At 47.5% G+C, this 18240-nt stretch overlaps 6 non-coding genes and 1 pseudogene across 6 annotated transcripts; all 7 read right to left on the bottom strand.

The window, feature by feature from the left end:
• Window positions 1–296: 296 nt before the first annotated feature.
• Window positions 297–491, bottom strand: LOC141206227 (U2 spliceosomal RNA). Its single transcript, XR_012276891.1, has one exon. It is a non-coding gene; the product is annotated as a U2 spliceosomal RNA (small nuclear RNA).
• Window positions 492–6035: 5544 nt separating this feature from the next.
• On the bottom strand, window positions 6036–6133 carry LOC141206376 (U2 spliceosomal RNA; annotated as a pseudogene).
• Window positions 6134–7248: 1115 nt separating this feature from the next.
• Window positions 7249–7439, bottom strand: LOC141206529 (U2 spliceosomal RNA). Its single transcript, XR_012277083.1, has one exon. It is a non-coding gene; the product is annotated as a U2 spliceosomal RNA (small nuclear RNA).
• A 1116-nt stretch (window positions 7440–8555) lies between these two features.
• Window positions 8556–8755, bottom strand: LOC141206339 (U2 spliceosomal RNA). The gene has a single exon (XR_012276970.1). It is a non-coding gene; the product is annotated as a U2 spliceosomal RNA (small nuclear RNA).
• Window positions 8756–14820: 6065 nt separating this feature from the next.
• Window positions 14821–15011, bottom strand: LOC141206159 (U2 spliceosomal RNA). Its single transcript, XR_012276825.1, has one exon. It is a non-coding gene; the product is annotated as a U2 spliceosomal RNA (small nuclear RNA).
• A 1116-nt stretch (window positions 15012–16127) lies between these two features.
• Window positions 16128–16318, bottom strand: LOC141206528 (U2 spliceosomal RNA). The gene has a single exon (XR_012277082.1). It is a non-coding gene; the product is annotated as a U2 spliceosomal RNA (small nuclear RNA).
• Window positions 16319–17433: 1115 nt separating this feature from the next.
• On the bottom strand, window positions 17434–17624 carry LOC141206527 (U2 spliceosomal RNA). The gene has a single exon (XR_012277081.1). It is a non-coding gene; the product is annotated as a U2 spliceosomal RNA (small nuclear RNA).
• Between the last annotated feature and the right edge of the window lie 616 nt (window positions 17625–18240).

Genomic DNA, 18240 nt, shown 5'->3' with positions numbered 1-18240 from the left:
GTTATTTAGGTGAAAGCTCCAAAATGCTTGCCTAATATGTCTGTTTATCCAAAAGGAAGTAAAAAGGGAGAGCTAGAAAGATAGCATTGCATCACATTACATGGCAATGCAATGCATAGTTGCTGAAGTTGAACCAAAATGAGCTTGTAATCTGGCTTCTGCAACTTTGAACATGAAAAATCCAATGAGGAGAAGAAAAGCAGAGCCAAAGAGTCCATCCCAAAATCCGACAAACAAGCAAAATGAACAAAAAACATTGAATTCAATTCTTTCTGATTTTAGAAACTGCATTAAAGAAGGGGTGCACCGGTCCTGGAGATACTGCAATACCAGGTCAATGCGTGGAGTGGACAGAGCAAGCTCTTTTTCCATCTCCCTGATCTAAAAATCCATTTAATATATGGTCCCCAGATAGGGGACGTATCAGATATTAAACTGATAAGAACAGATTTTTTTTGATTGAATATATCTTTTATTAGCACAAAAAATAAGTTAACAGACAGTGTACAGTGCCGCAGCCCAGTACACACAGAATTCTACATCATATTTACATAGCATGAGGATACGACGCACTAACTAGACACATCACACCCCTATGCTACACAAAACACTCAATCTGAAAGAAAAAGCATGTCAATCAATAGAGTACGACGAACCGTGATAAGGGATGGGGATTGGGAAAAAGGGGATGGGGAGGGGAAAATCACAGGCCCGAAGCTTTATTGAAAGACAAGACACATAAGGGGAGAGGGGGAGGAGGGGTTTAGTCCTCATCCTCGTCCTCCGGACTGTCCACGATGGAATAGTCTCTGAGCAGGCTGTGGATCAGCCTGCGGCAGTCCTGGATGGACATCCTCTCCCTCCTCAAGATGAGCCGGTTCCTGGCGACCCAAACGGCATCCTTGAAGCAGTTCATAAGGCGCCAAGCCTCCTGGATGGCTCCGACGGTATGAACCCCAGGGAAGAGTCCGTAAAACACAGAATGGTGCGATAGGCTCGCCCTGGGGACAGAGTTCCTCAGGTCGTCCTCAAGGGCAGTCAACAGGCGCTGTGCAAATCCGCAGTCCCAAAAAGTGTGCAAAGATGTTTCCTCCACGAAGGGGTACCTTGGGCAGTACCGGGTCTTGCACAGGTTCCGGGCATGCATGAATGACCGGACGGGCAGTCCGCCCTGAATCGCCATCCACGACAAGTCCTTGTGCCCGTTGGTCAGCCTGTCAGACGACACATTTGTCCACACAGTCTCCAGCGTGTCCTGGTGAAGTCCTGTGATGTTCTCCACGTCATCCTTGGCTCTGATGAGCTTGTGGATAGTTTTGGGCTTCCACAAGTCGGGCTTGAGTCCCTCCAGTTGATGTTCCCCCACAAATCGAACGACGTCTCCGTAGAACCATGGCGTCGTCCAGTTGTAGGGGAAGGAGCTGTCCCACTTGTCCCAGCCGAGTCGCCTCCAAAGAGGAAGCAGGAAGAAGCGAGACATGGACCTGCCCGCGGAGCCATTCTTGACTTGCAAAGTCCGGCGGACACAATCACACACAAAAGAGGATCGCAGGAGGGTGGGGATATCTGGAACGCCCTTCCCACCCTTGCGAGGCTCCTTGTACATGACGGCCCGCCTGACTCTGTCCATCTTGGATCCCCAGACAAAGTGAAACACTGTCCTGGTAATGGCCCTGCACACAGTGACGTGTGGGGGCCAGGCCTGCGCCGTGTACTGCAAGACGGGCAGGACCTCATTACGCAGGACGAGTGCCTTACCCTCACAAGTGAGGTGTCTGAGGCTCCAGAGTCCGATCCGTTGCTTCACCTTGGCCAAGCGTTCTTGCCAGGACTTGAGGGCCGCTCCTTCCTTCCCGAACCAGACTCCCAGCACCTTGAGGAAATCCGGTTGAATGTTGAAGGGGAAGGGGGCGGAGGAGGCCGGCTGCCAATCCCCGAAGAGCATGGCTTCCGACTTCCTGCAGTTGACTTTGGCCCCTGAAGCCCGGCCGAACCTCTCACACGTCTGGACGAGGGCGTCGACTGAACCACGATCAGCGCAGAAGACGGTGACGTCGTCCATGTAGAGCGAGCACTTGACCTCGTGTCGTCCCGGACCCGGTGCGGTGATCCCTCTGATCTCTCCATTCTGCCGGATAGCCTCTGCGAAGAGTTCTATAACACAAACAAAAAGAAGAGGTGATAGAGGGCAGCCTTGTCTGACCCCAGAGAGGACAGGGAAGGGGTCAGTCTTCCCGCCGTTCACCAACACCGAGCTGTGGATATCAAAATACATCAGACGGACATACGAACAAAACATGTTACCCAAACCTAACCGGTGCAGAGCTCGGCCCATGAACTCGTGGGAAACCCGGTCGAAGGCCTTCTCCTGATCCAAGGAGACCAGGGCCGCGTGTGCGCGGCGGACCTTGATGTACTCGACCGTGTCCCGCACGAGAGCGAGGCTGTCTGCGATGCGACGTCCAGGGATGCCGCAGGTCTGGTCCGGGTGGATGATCCGTCCGATGACCGTCTTAAGTCGTGTCGCCATCGTCTTGGCCAGGATCTTGTAGTCCACGTTGAGCAGAGTGATGGGACGCCAATTCCTCAGGTCGCACCTCTCTCCCTTCCGCTTGTACAGGATCGTGACCATTCCTTCCCTCAAAGATGGAGGCATTCTACCCTCCACCACCATCTCCACGTACAGGTCCAACAGGTCCGGACAGATGAGGTCTCCCAGCGCTACATAGAGCTCCGCTGGAAGACCATCACTGCCCGGGGTCCTGCCGGTCCTAAAGGATTTAGCGGCAGAGAGCAATTCGCCCACCATCAGAGGTTTGTCCAAGGCTGCCGTGCCTGCAGGATCAAGATGGTTAGTGATACCTGACAGGAACTTATCAGCAGCGTCGGGGTCGGTAGTCTTGTGGGAGTAGAGTTCGCTGTAGAAGTCGCTGACGACCTTCATCACGTCCTCCTTCCCACGTCGCATGTTTCCGCTCTCGTCTCGCAGCTCGTTCAGGGGCGTGTGACCGGCATGAAGTTTCCTGAAAAAGAATGAGTTACATTTCTCACCCTTCTCCAGATTCTCCACTTTGGAACGGAAGACGATTCGCTTGGACTCCTCCTCAAAGTGCCTTTTCAGGCTCTTCTTGGTCTCCTCCAGCTCCTCCCTCACGTCCCAGCCGCAGTGAAGAAGGTCCTGCAGCGACCGCAGCTCGCGCTGCAGCCCTCTGAAGTCCCTCCTCTTCTCACACGCCTGTTGTCGACCCTTGGCCTGAAAGAAACAGCGAAACTCAAGTTTAACATATTCCCACCAATCAGAGACTGTTTGGAAGCTACCCTTGTAGGACTGCCACATTGCGTAGGCTGCTCTCAGCTCCTCCACGACTTCATCCTGAGCCAGCAGAGCACAATTCAGCTTCCAGGAGCCGGGGCCGGACGGAAAACCGTCGCCGAGGACACCTTGTAAGTGAATGGCTCTGTGGTCGGAGAAGAAGCAGGGGACCATCGAGTGCCTACTCTGCCTGACTGCCCGAGAGGTGAACACAAAGTCAATCCTGGAGCGGAGTGAGCCATCGGGTCGGCTCCACGAATAGTTTGTGGAGCCTCTCCCCATGGAGCCCACCACATCCTGAAGAGAGGCCTCGGTTACCATCTCGATGAGCAGCTTGGACGTGATGTCCAACTTGGCAGATGTGCCAGAACTACGACCATCCTCCTCGATGGGGCAGTTGAAATCCCCGGCCATCACTAAGGTCCTGGTGGTGGCAAGCTGAAGCCGCAGGGTCTGGAAAAGCTCCAAACGCTCATTCTTCAGTGGGGACGCATACACGTTGATGAACCTGACAGGTTCTCCCGCCTAGTTGCCATCTACAACAAGAGCCCTGCCGCAGATGAGCTCCTGGACGGACTCAAGCGTGAATGCGCCCCCCCTGATCAGAATTGCGACCCCCGCAGACTTGCAGTCACCCCCACCGGACCAGTAGGATGGACCGTGGGACCACTCCCTGGCCAGATGTTTGAAGGACCTAGAGGAGGGAAGGGAACATTCCTGCAACATATAAACATCACACAACTGGGAAGTAAGGAAGGCATAAATAGTCTGACGTCTGAACTTGTCCTTGATGCTCCTGACATTAATGGAAAATAAGTTAATATTAGCCATCATGTAGGGAAAAAAGAAAAAGTTAGCGCAGGCAATACACCTTAGTTACCACTCCGGTCGGGTGGTCCCTCGTCGGTGTTGACTGCTGGTGACGGGATCATCAGCAGGCCCTCTTCCTCCATCTGGTCAAGCAGCGCGGCCTCGATCTCGGCGACCACCAGTTCCTCCTCTTCTGGCTCGGCCACCAGGGTCTCAACCATGTGCTCCATCTCTTCTGGCTCAGGGAGGGTATCCTCCTTTTCGCCTACGAAATCCAGAATCTTCTTTTTGGAGGATTCAGTAGCAGGGCTGTCCTCCACCTTCCTCTTTCCCCGAGTTGGAACTGGGGAGACAAGAAGGGGAAAATCCTCCTCGGAATAGATAGCGGCAGGTGGAGGAAAGGTTAATTCCACCGCTACCATGGTCTGGGGAGGGAGAGTGGCTGCCGGGGCAGGGGAAAGGACACCTGCTGAGGAGTAGGGGAAGGAGGAAGAGGAAGTGGAATCCTCAGCAGGGGTGGCCGGGGTGGGGGGGGATTGGACGGGGGTGGCAGGGGGAGGGATCGAGAGAGGGGTGACAGAACTCTTACCCTCCTTTGACTTTTTCTTCTGCTTCGGAGCTGCTGGGACCGTCGCTGGGGCTTTGGCCACCGACTCCTTGACTGCTTTGGCCTTGGTCGTCTCGGCCTTGGCCGCTGGGGCCTTGGTCGTCGCGTCCTTGACCTTCACAGGCCTGGTCGTCGGGGCCTTGTCCTCCGGAGCTGGGGTCGTCGCAACCACCGATGCCCAGGATCTCTCACGCTTGGGGCAATCCTTGTACAGATGAGCCGCCAGCCCACACAGGTTGCAGGACGTCTTCTTCGGGCAGTCCTTCGAGCTGTGTCCCGTCACTCGACAAATCCTGCAGGCATCCTCCTTGCAGTTCTTCATCTCGTGGCCGTTCTTGCCGCATCTCCTGCAGTTCCGCGGCATGTCCGGGTAATAGATGAGGCCGTAGGAGTTGCCCAGGGAGAATGTCGGGGGCAGGTGCCGAAGTCCGTCTGAGTACGCCAGGTCCCTGTGAAGTCTAACGGTCACCGACCACTTACCTGTCCAGAAGCCGAGTCCATTCAGGATGTGAGAGGGTTCCTTCACAACCAAACAGAAGCGTCTCAGGAAGGTACAGATGTCTTGGCCTGGGGTGTGCGGGTTGCGCATGGAGACCGTGATCCTCCTTTCGTCCCTCTGGATAGGGCAGCTACCTGTAAAGGCAGAGAAAGAATTATCCGGTCCTTTTGCGCTTACCATTTCCCAGAACCTCCTGCAGGTGTTCACAGTGGCGAAGGTGACGAAGAAGATCCCCGTCAAGAAGGTCTGGATGCTGAGGGTGTCCGACCTGGAGAAGCCTCGATCCAGCAGCATCTTCTGGCAGAACACGTCCGAGGACATGTGCGGCACCCTCCCATCCACTTCCTTCAGCTTCAGGGCCACCGTCTGCCGCATCCATGGCTCCAGGGCTGGAGCTTCGTGGCGGGGCTTCTGGGGTCCCTTCTGCTGGCCATTCGTGGAGGCAGAGTCCTTGGGGTCAGAATCGGCTCCTGGCTGGGCCCTCCTGGCTGTCCCCGGCTCCAGGCTCTTCTTTTCGGCCTTCCTCGCAGCGCTTGCCATGGCTTTCCTCCTGCAGTTACTTCTTGGAGCTGGATCTGGAACTCTTCCCGGAATGGGTGGAGCTATGCAGATTCTTCTCCCGTCGTGTTCTGGACAAATTCCCCGAAAGGTCTTTGTCTCGATGATTTTCTTCCTCGAAGATTCCACAGGACAGCCCAATTCTTCTCCGAGTCTTCGTCTTCTTCTGGATTCTTTAGAGCTTCTTCCTCCCACCGATATCCGCCTTCCTTCTCCGATGTCAGCTGGGCTCCGAAGCTCTTCTCCTTCTGAGTTCGATCGCTCTCGTCAAGTGTAGATCGTAGCTCTTGTGTTCTTAAAAGAACAGATACTACACTTGATCTTAGCCAAAAGGCCGAGAAGCGATAACCAGAATTGGTTTCAAACTACGGAGCCACCCAAGGATCCTAAAAAGTCCATTTGTGGAGATGAGCTCCTGGACTCCCGTTAAGAAGACATGTTGTCAACCTCTAGATCCCTTACATGCCTGCACTTTTCGGCTTGCTGCTGCTGCAATCCACGCGTTTTAGATCTGCATAACTCCACCTCTTTAAACACAGCACCTTCACCCCCTGCTGTTCCCACCCGCCTCAACACCGTTGGAAGGGAGGAGAACCAATTAAGGCGGGGGGTGGGGTGGAACGAGCAGCTGTCTACCCTTAGCAGGAGGGCTCCTGATTACATACCTCTCCTGCTGCTGCTGCTGCTGGCTGTCCAGCAGTAGACTGAAGGTGGCTGCTGCTGTGCACAGGTATATAAAGGCTCAGAGCCTATTATGACACGCGCAGCCAGCGTTCCATTGCCACATTCCATCTACTGCAGGCAGGATACCTGGCTGGCTGAATGTCGCTGAGAAGCTCACAGAGACCGCCATAAGCAACAGTTTAACAGAATGCCACAGACTAATCAACCAAACTTTTTGGGTTGGGTTCTCTTTTATAGTCTGCAGGCATTAAATGAAAGAAGTCAGTGTTCCAGCAGAAGGAGACAACGTTTCAGAAAAGGCATTGTAGCAAACCAAAAAAGAAATTTTAAGCGCAGCAGAGTAACCAGCGCACATACCTGTTAGCTCAGGTGAGTTTAAAAGGCTGCTGTTGATAACAAGGGCATTTGCTAAATAGATGGTGTGTGTGCAACAATATACTGAAAGGTCAATTATATTGTGCAGCTTATCTCACCACCTGTAGTTATTTAGGTGAAAGCTCCAAAATGCTTGCCTAATATGTCTGTTTATCCAAAAGGAAGTAAAAAGGGAGAGCTAGAAAGATAGCATTGCATCACATTACATGGCAATGCAATGCACAGTTGCTGAAGTTGAACCAAAATGAGCTTGTAATCTGGCTTCTGCAACTTTGAACATGAAAAATCCAATGAGGAGAAGAAAAGCAGAGCCAAAGAGTCCATCCCAAAATCCGACAAACAAGCAAAATGAACAAAAAACATTGAATTCAATTCTTTCTGATTTTAGAAACTGCATTAAAGAAGGGGTGCACCGGTCCTGGAGATACTGCAATACCAGGTCAATGCGTGGAGTGGACAGAGCAAGCTCTTTTTCCATCTCCCTGTTCTAAAAATCCATTTAATATATGGTCCCCAGATAGGGGACGTATCAGATATTAAACTGATAAGAACAGATACTACACTTGATCTTAGCCAAAAGGCCGAGAAGCGATAACCAGAATTGGTTTCAAACTACGGAGCCACCCAAGGATCCTAAAAAGTCCATTTGTGGAGATGAGCTCCTGGACTCCCGTTAAGAAGACATGTTGTCAACCTCTAGATCCCTTACATGCCTGCACTTTTCGGCTTGCTGCTGCTGCAATCCACGCGTTTTAGATCTGCATAACTCCACCTCTTTAAACACAGCACCTTCACCCCCTGCTGTTCCCACCCGCCTCAACACCGTTGGAAGGGAGGAGAACCAATTAAGACGGGGGGGTGGGGTGGAACGAGCAGCTGTCTACCCTTAGCAGGAGGGCTCCTGATTACATACCTCTCCTGCTGCTGCTGCTGCTGGCTGTCCAGCAGCAGACTGAAGGTGGCTGCTGCTGTGCACAGGTATATAAAGGCTCAGAGCCTATTATGACACGCGCAGCCAGCGTTCCATTGCCACATTCCATCTACTGCAGGCAGGATACCTGGCTGGCTGAATGTCGCTGAGAAGCTCACAGAGACCGCCATAAGCAACAGTTTAACAGAATGCCACAGACTAATCAACCAAACTTTTTGGGTTGGGTTCTCTTTTATAGTCTGCAGGCATTAAATGAAAGAAGTCAGTGTTCCAGCAGAAGGAGACAACGTTTCAGAAAAGGCATTGTAGCAAACCAAAAAAGAAATTTTAAGCGCAGCAGAGTAACCAGCGCACATACCTGTTAGCTCAGGTGAGTTTAAAAGGCTGCTGTTGATAACAAGGGCATTTGCTAAATAGATGGTGTGTGTGCAACAATATACTGAAAGGTCAATTATATTGTGCAGCTTATCTCACCACCTGTAGTTATTTAGGTGAAAGCTCCAAAATGCTTGCCTAATATGTCTGTTTATCCAAAAGGAAGTAAAAAGGGAGAGCTAGAAAGATAGCATTGCATCACATTACATGGCAATGCAATGCACAGTTGCTGAAGTTGAACCAAAATGAGCTTGTAATCTGGCTTCTGCAACTTTGAACATGAAAAATCCAATGAGGAGAAGAAAAGCAGAGCCAAAGAGTCCATCCCAAAATCCGACAAACAAGCAAAATGAACAAAAAACATTGAATTCAATTCTTTCTGATTTTAGAAACTGCATTAAAGAAGGGGTGCACCGGTCCTGGAGATACTGCAATACCAGGTCAATGCGTGGAGTGGACAGAGCAAGCTCTTTTTCCATCTCCCTGTTCTAAAAATCCATTTAATATATGGTCCCCAGATAGGGGACGTATCAGATATTAAACTGATAAGAACAGATTTTTTTTTTTTTTTTTTTCCTCAGATTAAGACCCACATTAATTTATGCATCATAGCGCATATTCACATAACGGGTTCTCAAATCATCATTCGGAAAAACAAAAACAAAATCCCAAAAATCACAACCCTGCAATTAACTGTTACTTACTGTAAGAAGTCCAATGTGAAAAGTTCCAGAGTGCTTCTGCTGCTGTCTCACCATACTTCTTTTTATCCAATAAATAGGCATAAAACAGTCTAGCAAGAAAAATCTTTCTGCATTCCATGGGGGAAAAAACAATCTTTTTAAAAATCACCAAATTCCGAACGTCCCATAAAACCTCTTTATATATGACAAAAATAATCCAGCTTGCCCGCTTCCTTTGCGAGTACTTAAAATCTTGACCTATTAAAATCCTTTCAAAATCGAAACAATGAAAACCAACTAAAGCAACAAACATACGTGACAACAAGGTAAAAACTTTTTTAGCAAAAAAACAGTCCCAAAAAATATGCTGTATTGTTTCCACCTTATTGCAACCTTCCCTAGGACATAGTTCTTGAACCTTTATCCCCCGGTCATTCAAAAAAGCCCTTGTTGGCAAGCATCCATGCAACGCCATCCAGGTTACATCCTTCTGTCTGTTGCTGATTCCACGCATGAAAAAAAGCTTCCACACCTGTCCAGACTGTGCATTATTACAAAACGGCACATCACATAACATCTCCTTCTTCTTAATACCTGAGACAATCAGTTTTTTGTCCGGTCTAACCATGGAGCTTATCCCATTTTGATCATAGAAGGACCTAAGCACCACATAAAAAAACGGTATCACAAACGAAACTGGTTTTCTTAAATCCTTCTCACACCAGCTCCATTTCTGGAAAAGCCGTCCTGCTAAATATTTGCACATGTCCGCAGTCCTGTTATTGCACTGGGATAATTTATAAATGTTCAAAAAATAATGCATTCTTAAAAATAAGTCAATGTTAGGAAAATCACAACCCCCATTTTCCACAGAACACATAACCATTCCTCTTCTTAGTTTCTCCATTTTGGATCCCCAAAAAAACACAAACAGTTTCCTTGTCACTCTCTTTGTCCAAAGCACAGCAGGTGGGAAAATCAAAGCAGTGTACAGCAGAAGCGGGAGAATCACAGACTTGATTACCAGCACTTTCCCTCTCAGCGACAGGTTCCTTAGTTTCCAAAAGTTCAACTTCTGATCCATTTTGTCTTCTAGAATCTTCAGGCTGCTTTTCCCTTTCAGTTCCTTCTCAAAGATGACACCAAGAACCTCAATTTCCTCCCTACTCTCCACTCCTGCCACGTTAACCTCAACCTGCCTCCCAAAGTTACAAAGCTGGCACTTTCCCCAATTCACCGCCATACCAGCCACACAACAAAAAATCCTTACGTGCAAATTCACTCTATTGAGATCCGCCTGTGAACCACAAGTAAAAACAATATCATCCATATAACTTAAAGACTTGACTGGACCCCCGGATCCCCCAGGAATAAAAACACCAGCCACACACTTGTCAACTTGAACACTTTTTAAAAGGGCCTCCACCACACAGATAAAAAGAATTGGTGACAGGGGACAACCCTGCCTAACTCCCGATAAAATATTAAAACTGGAACTCACATGCCCATTAACTAAAATCTGGCTACTGACCCCACAATAAAAACTCTTAATGACCATCAATAATTTATCCGGAACACCAAGGTGACTTAAAGCAGAGAACAAAAATCTATGTGATATTTTATCAAAGGCTTTCTCCAGGTCCACCGACTGTAACAAAAGAGCATTCTTATTCAAATTAGCCTGATAAATTAAGTCTCTTAGAAGCAGCAAATTATCTGAAATTTTCCTACCAGGCACTGCACATGCCTGATACTCCCCCACCATATCACCTATCACATCTGCCAGTCTACCAGCCACAATTTTAGAAATAATTTTGTAATCACTGTTTAACAATGTTATGGGCCTCCAATTTTTAATATCCCTCATGTCCCCTTTCTTATGAATCAGCGTAACAATCCCCCTACGCATAGAAACCGATAAAATCCCATGAGTAAAACCATATTGCACCACCCGGGAAAACTCCACACCTATAATATCCCAAAATCTAACATAAAATTCAGCAGGAAGACCATCACAGCCTGGCGTCTTGCCTTTCGCCAAGCCATCCACTGCCCGTCTAATTTCATCTTTCCCAACCTCCTCACTTAAAAACCCAATTTTCTCCTCAGGAATATTATTAGTTAATACTTTGCAATAATCAATAATTTCCGCATCACTGGCTCTACTATCGTTAGAGAAGAGTGTTTCATAAAAGGAAAGAATACTGCCAATCATCTCATCCCCAGATACCTCCCCTGCAGGAGAAAAAACAGACTTAAAAACCCCTTTAGGTTTAAAACATTTTTTAAAAAAGTATCTCGAACATTGCTCATTTTCCTCCATGTGCTTTATTTTTGCCTTAAACATAATAGTCTTCCCTTTTTCAATAAGTATCTTCTTCAGTTCGTCCTTCAAATCTGCAATCTCTTTATCCACCTCCATCCCCGCTCTCTTAAACTTATGGAGTACTTCCAATTTTGAAATAACAGCAGCATCATGATCCCTTTTGGCTTTCGCTCTCCTAAAACACACCCCTTTAAAATAACATGCAAATTTCTCCTTAGCCCAGTCCCACCACTCTAGCAAATCTTTAAAAAGGTGCTGTTCAGACACACAAGACAAAAACACTTTATTAAAACCAACCTTAACACTCTCCTCTTCCAGCAGGCTTACGTTCAGCTTCCAGAGTCCCTTTCCAAAAGCCAGGGACTCAGCTATACACAGATCTACCACTATCATCTTGTGGTCAGAAAAAGTCGTCATCACGTGGTTGCACTTGGCCACCTTAATCCCTTCAGACATAAAAACATAGTCAATTCGGGAAACACTACGTCCACTGTCTGATATGTATGTGAACTTATCACTTGGCCCAACCATCAGACCAGCATCCGTGTAGCGTAAATCCTGCACAATCTGATTTAAAATATTAGACGTAACATCAGTCCTACCTTCCGTAGAGCTCTTACGATCTTTTGCGGATCTGACACAATTAAAATCTCCAGCCACTATAGTGAAGTCTCTGCCTGGTAAAAACAAACTTTAGAGACTCCAAAAACCCAACTCTTGCTTGTTTATCAGCAGGGGCATAAACATTAAAAACCCGTACCCGCTGACCTAAAAAATCCACTAATAAAAACAAACATCTCCAAGGTATGATTACTTTAAACTCTAAAACCTTTAGACTGGAATTACACAGTAAAATGTCCACCCCTTCATTCCTGTTTTCTGAGCATGGGGACCAAAAAGATTGCCCCTTATTCCACTCACTCTCATGCGGGGCAGATTTAATTACACATTCCTGCAGACAGACAATATCTGCATTCACACTCTCAATGTACTCCAGTATCCCTGCTCTCCTACAAGCAGAACCAATCCCTCGTACATTCAGAGAAGCAACACACAACGCCATCATAACAACAGGAAAAAATCTCCACCATACCCGATCCATCATGAACCAGGAGAAAACCCACTCCTGCCACCCACTTTTCTACGTATATCAGGCAACTCAGAACTCGAGTCCCTGTTAGAATAACCTGGTCTTAGGGAGACTGGATCTTCCTGCCCCCCAGACCAACACCCCTCCACCTTACTTCTTTTAATCACGGAGGCATAACTCTCCTCCTTGCCATCATCTTCCTCCTCATTTTCACTCCAATCACTGTTAACCCTATCACGCTGCTGAGGGGTTATAGTTCCATCCGAATCAGAATCCTCCTCCTCCAAAACCTCCATTTCCTCACCCCCATCTCTTCCCAAAACAGGATTCACTGACTCCGCCATATTAGACAAATCCATCCCATCACCCGGGCCATGCACATCAGCTACTTTGTTTATTACTTCCAGCCCCTCCCTCAAACCAACTTTCTTCTGGCTCCGCCCCTTTTCCTCCATCTTGGGCACCGCATGGTCTCTTCCCCTACCACCATCTTGTTTTTGGCTTTCCCCCTCTGAGTCTGAGCCTTCGCCCTCCTCCCCACTTTCCTGCCGAGTCTTCTTCTGCCTCTCTTCAGCGTCCACCTGTGACCTAGGAATCTGAGCCCACAATCTACATTTCCTTGCAAGGTGATCTGCATGTCCACACAAATCACACACCTTATTCATTGGGCAACCACTTGCAACATGCCCAGATTTCCCACAACCTCTACAAACATCACCTTGCACTGGACAATCTTTCTGAACATGTCCAAACTCATGACACTTCCTACAATATTCCATCTGTCCATTATAAAAACAAAATCCCCTTTCTCCTCCGATAGAAAACTGTGCAGGAATGCTCTTGGCACCCCCAATAGCTCTATCATCCGGTCTCAGTTTTACAACATATCTCCTCTTGCCATTTAGATAATTGTATTTGTTCTTCATTCTTCCCAAAAATTTAACCTCACTACAATACCGAGCTAAAAAATTGGAAACAGTCTCATCCGGAACTTTAGGGTTATACATGTGCACAACCACATACTTATATGTCTGCTGGAACAGAGGTTCCAGTGCAATAAACTCTAGGCATTTCAATTCCTTTTCTTCCTTCATTCGTACCAACTCCATGTAGACTCTCTGGCAAATACTCAAAGAAACAAAAGTGATATCATAAATTCCTTGTTTCTGAAAATCCTGCAGTGCCAATACATCCGTTACCTTCAAGCCATTAATGTTCTTCAAGACATCAACGCAAACTTGGTCCAAACCGATTTCTCCTTCATGACCTGCAGCCACCTTCAGACGGACCGAGTCCTCTAATCCACGTGTTTTCTCCACCATTTTTACAGCAGATAAACACAATCGCCGCTCAATCGCACACTAGGGCCCCACAAGGGGGAACCCCAGTCACAACTGCCCTCCAAACAACACCAGCAGCAGAAAACCACCACTGATCTTGCCAAAAGGCCGAGAAGCGATAACCAGAATTGGTTTCAAACTACGGAGCCACCCAAGGATCCTAAAAAGTCCATTTGTGGAGATGAGCTCCTGGACTCCCGTTAAGAAGACATGTTGTCAACCTCTAGATCCCTTACATGCCTGCACTTTTCGGCTTGCTGCTGCTGCAATCCACGCGTTTTAGATCTGCATAACTCCACCTCTTTAAACACAGCACCTTCACCCCCTGCTGTTCCCACCCGCCTCAACACCGTTGGAAGGGAGGAGAACCAATTAAGGCGGGGGGTGGGGTGGAATGAGCAGCTGTCTACCCTTAGCAGGAGGGCTCCTGATTACATACCTCTCCTGCTGCTGCTGGCTGTCCAGCAGCAGACTGAAGGTGGCTGCTGCTGTGCACAGGTATATAAAGGCTCAGAGCCTATTATGACACGCGCAGCCAGCGTTCCATTGCCACATTCCATCTACTGCAGGCAGGATACCTGGCTGGCTGAATGTCGCTGAGAAGCTCACAGAGACCGCCATAAGCAACAGTTTAACAGAATGCCACAGACTAATCAACCAAACTTTTTGGGTTGGGTTCTCTTTTATAGTCTGCAGGCATTAAATGAAAGAAGTCAGTGTTCCAGCAGAAGGAGACAACGTTTCAGAAAAGGCATTGTAGCAAACCAAAAAAGAAATTTTAAGCGCAGCAGAGTAACCAGCGCACATACCTGTTAGCTCAGGTGAGTTTAAAAGGCTGCTGTTGATAACAAGGGCATTTGCTAAATAGATGGTGTGTGTGCAACAATATACTGAAAGGTCAATTATATTGTGCAGCTTATCTCACCACCTGTAGTTATTTAGGTGAAAGCTCCAAAATGCTTGCCTAATATGTCTGTTTATCCAAAAGGAAGCAAAAAGGGAGAGCTAGAAAGATAGCATTGCATCACATTACATGGCAATGCAATGCACAGTTGCTGAAGTTGAACCAAAATGAGCTTGTAATCTGGCTTCTGCAACTTTGAACATGAAAAATCCAATGAGGAGAAGAAAAGCAGAGCCAAAGAGTCCATCCCAAAATCCGACAAACAAGCAAAATGAACAAAAAACATTGAATTCAATTCTTTCTGATTTTAGAAACTGCATTAAAGAAGGGGTGCACCGGTCCTGGAGATACTGCAATACCAGGTCAATGCGTGGAGTGGACAGAGTAAGCTCTTTTTCCATCTCCCTGTTCTAAAAATCCATTTAATATATGGTCCCCAGATAGGGGACGTATCAGATATTAAACTGATAAGAACAGATACTACACTTGATCTTAGCCAAAAGGCCGAGAAGCGATAACCAGAATTGGTTTCAAACTACGGAGCCACCCAAGGATCCTAAAAAGTCCATTTGTGGAGATGAGCTCCTGGACTCCCGTTAAGAAGACATGTTGTCAACCTCTAGATCCCTTACATGCCTGCACTTTTCGGCTTGCTGCTGCTGCAATCCACGCGTTTTAGATCTGCATAACTCCACCTCTTTAAACACAGCACCTTCACCCCCTGCTGTTCCCACCCGCCTCAACACCGTTGGAAGGGAGGAGAACCAATTAAGGCGGGGGGGTGGGGTGGAATGAGCAGCTGTCTACTCTTAGAAGGAGGGCTCCTGATTACATACCTCTCCTGCTGCTGCTGCTGCTGGCTGTCCAGCAGCAGACTGAAGGTGGCTGCTGCTGTGCACAGGTATATAAAGGCTCAGAGCCTATTATGACACGCGCAGCCAGCGTTCCATTGCCACATTCCATCTACTGCAGGCAGGATACCTGGCTGGCTGAATGTCGCTGAGAAGCTCACAGAGACCGCCATAAGCAACAGTTTAACAGAATGCCACAGACTAATCAACCAAACTTTTTGGGTTGGGTTCTCTTTTATAGTCTGCAGGCATTAAATGAAAGAAGTCAGTGTTCCAGCAGAAGGAGACAACGTTTCAGAAAAGGCATTGTAGCAAACCAAAAAAGAAATTTTAAGCGCAGCAGAGTAACCAGCGCACATACCTGTTAGCTCAGGTGAGTTTAAAAGGCTGCTGTTGATAACAAGGGCATTTGCTAAATAGATGGTGTGTGTGCAACAATATACTGAAAGGTCAATTATATTGTGCAGCTTATCTCACCACCTGTAGTTATTTAGGTGAAAGCTCCAAAATGCTTGCCTAATATGTCTGTTTATCCAAAAGGAAGTAAAAAGGGAGAGCTAGAAAGATAGCATTGCATCACATTACATGGCAATGCAATGCACAGTTGCTGAAGTTGAACCAAAATGAGCTTGTAATCTGGCTTCTGCAACTTTGAACATGAAAAATCCAATGAGGAGAAGAAAAGCAGAGCCAAAGAGTCCATCCCAAAATCCGACAAACAAGCAAAATGAACAAAAAACATTGAATTCAATTCTTTCTGATTTTAGAAACTGCATTAAAGAAGGGGTGCACCGGTCCTGGAGATACTGCAATACCAGGTCAATGCGTGGAGTGGACAGAGCAAGCTCTTTTTCCATCTCCCTGTTCTAAAAATCCATTTAATATATGGTCCCCAGATAGGGGACGTATCAGATATTAAACTGATAAGAACAGATACTACACTTGATCTTAGCCAAAAGGCCGAGAAGCGATAACCAGAATTGGTTTCAAACTACGGAGCCACCCAAGGATCCTAAAAAGTCCATTTGTGGAGATGAGCTCCTGGACTCCCGTTAAGAAGACATGTTGTCAACCTCTAGATCCCTTACATGCCTGCACTTTTCGGCTTGCTGCTGCTGCAATCCACGCATTTTAGATCTGCATAACTCCACCTCTTTAAAGACAGCACCTTCACCCCCTGCTGTTCCCACCCGCCTCAACACCGTTGGAAGGGAGGAGAACCAATTAAGGCGGGGGGTGGGGTGGAACGAGCAGCTGTCTACCCTTAGCAGGAGGGCTCCTGATTACATACCTCTCCTGCTGCTGCTGCTGCTGGCTGTCCAGCAGCAGACTGAAGGTGGCTGCTGCTGTGCACAGGTATATAAAGGCTCAGAGCCTATTATGACACGCGCAGCCAGCGTTCCATTGCCACATTCCATCTACTGCAGGCAGGATACCTGGCTGGCTGAATGTCGCTGAGAAGCTCACAGAGACCGCCATAAGCAACAGTTTAACAGAATGCCACAGACTAATCAACCAAACTTTTTGGGTTGGGTTCTCTTTTATAGTCTGCAGGCATTAAATGAAAGAAGTCAGTGTTCCAGCAGAAGGAGACAACGTTTCAGAAAAGGCATTGTAGCAAACCAAAAAAGAAATTTTAAGCGCAGCAGAGTAACCAGCGCACATACCTGTTAGCTCAGGTGAGTTTAAAAGGCTGCTGTTGATAACAAGGGCATTTGCTAAATAGATGGTGTGTGTGCAACAATATACTGAAAGGTCAATTATATTGTGCAGCTTATCTCACCACCTGTAGTTATTTAGGTGAAAGCTCCAAAATGCTTGCCTAATATGTCTGTTTATCCAAAAGGAAGTAAAAAGGGAGAGCTAGAAAGATAGCATTGCATCACATTACATGGCAATGCAATGCACAGTTGCTGAAGTTGAACCAAAATAAGCTTGTAATCTGGCTTCTGCAACTTTGAACATGAAAAATCCAATGAGGAGAAGAAAAGCAGAGCCAAAGAGTCCATCCCAAAATCCGACAAACAAGCAAAATGAACAAAAAACATTGAATTCAATTCTTTCTGATTTTAGAAACTGCATTAAAGAAGGGGTGCACCGGTCCTGGAGATACTGCAATACCAGGTCAATGCGTGGAGTGGACAGAGCAAGCTCTTTTTCCATCTCCCTGTTCTAAAAATCCATTTAATATATGGTCCCCAGATAGGGGACGTATCAGATATTAAACTGATAAGAACAGATACTACACTTGATCTTAGCCAAAAGGCCGAGAAGCGATAACCAGAATTGGTTTCAAACTACGGAGCCACCCAAGGATCCTAAAAAGTCCATTTGTGGAGATGAGCTCCTGGACTCCCGTTAAGAAGACATGTTGTCAACCTCTAGATCCCTTACATGCCTGCACTTTTCGGCTTGCTGCTGCTGCAATCCACGCGTTTTAGATCTGCATAACTCCACCTCTTTAAACACAGCACCTTCACCCCCTGCTGTTCCCACCCGCCTCAACACCGTTGGAAGGGAGGAGAACCAATTAAGGCGGGAGGTGGGGTGGAACGAGCAGCTGTCTACCCTTAGCAGGAGGGCTCCTGACTACATACCTCTCCTGCTGCTGCTGCTGCTGGCTGTCCAGCAGCAGACTGAAGGTGGCTGCTGCTGTGCACAGGTATATAAAGGCTCAGAGCCTATTATGACACGCGCAGCCAGCGTTCCATTGCCACATTCCATCTACTGCAGGCAGGATACCTGGCTGGCTGAATGTCGCTGAGAAGCTCACAGAGACCGCCTTAAGCAACAGTTTAACAGAATGCCACAGACTAATCAACCAAACTTTTTGGGTTGGGTTCTCTTTTATAGTCTGCAGGCATTAAATGAAAGAAGTCAGTGTTCCAGCAGAA

The sequence above is a fragment of the Phyllobates terribilis genome, unplaced genomic scaffold, assembly GCF_046119375.1.
Source record: "Phyllobates terribilis strain yellow unplaced genomic scaffold, ASM4611937v1 Scaffold_142__1_contigs__length_4687701, whole genome shotgun sequence".
NCBI lineage: Eukaryota > Metazoa > Chordata > Amphibia > Anura > Dendrobatidae > Phyllobates > Phyllobates terribilis.
The sequence above is the reverse complement of the archived record's forward strand: the minus strand, read 5'-3'. Positions and strand labels throughout refer to the sequence as shown.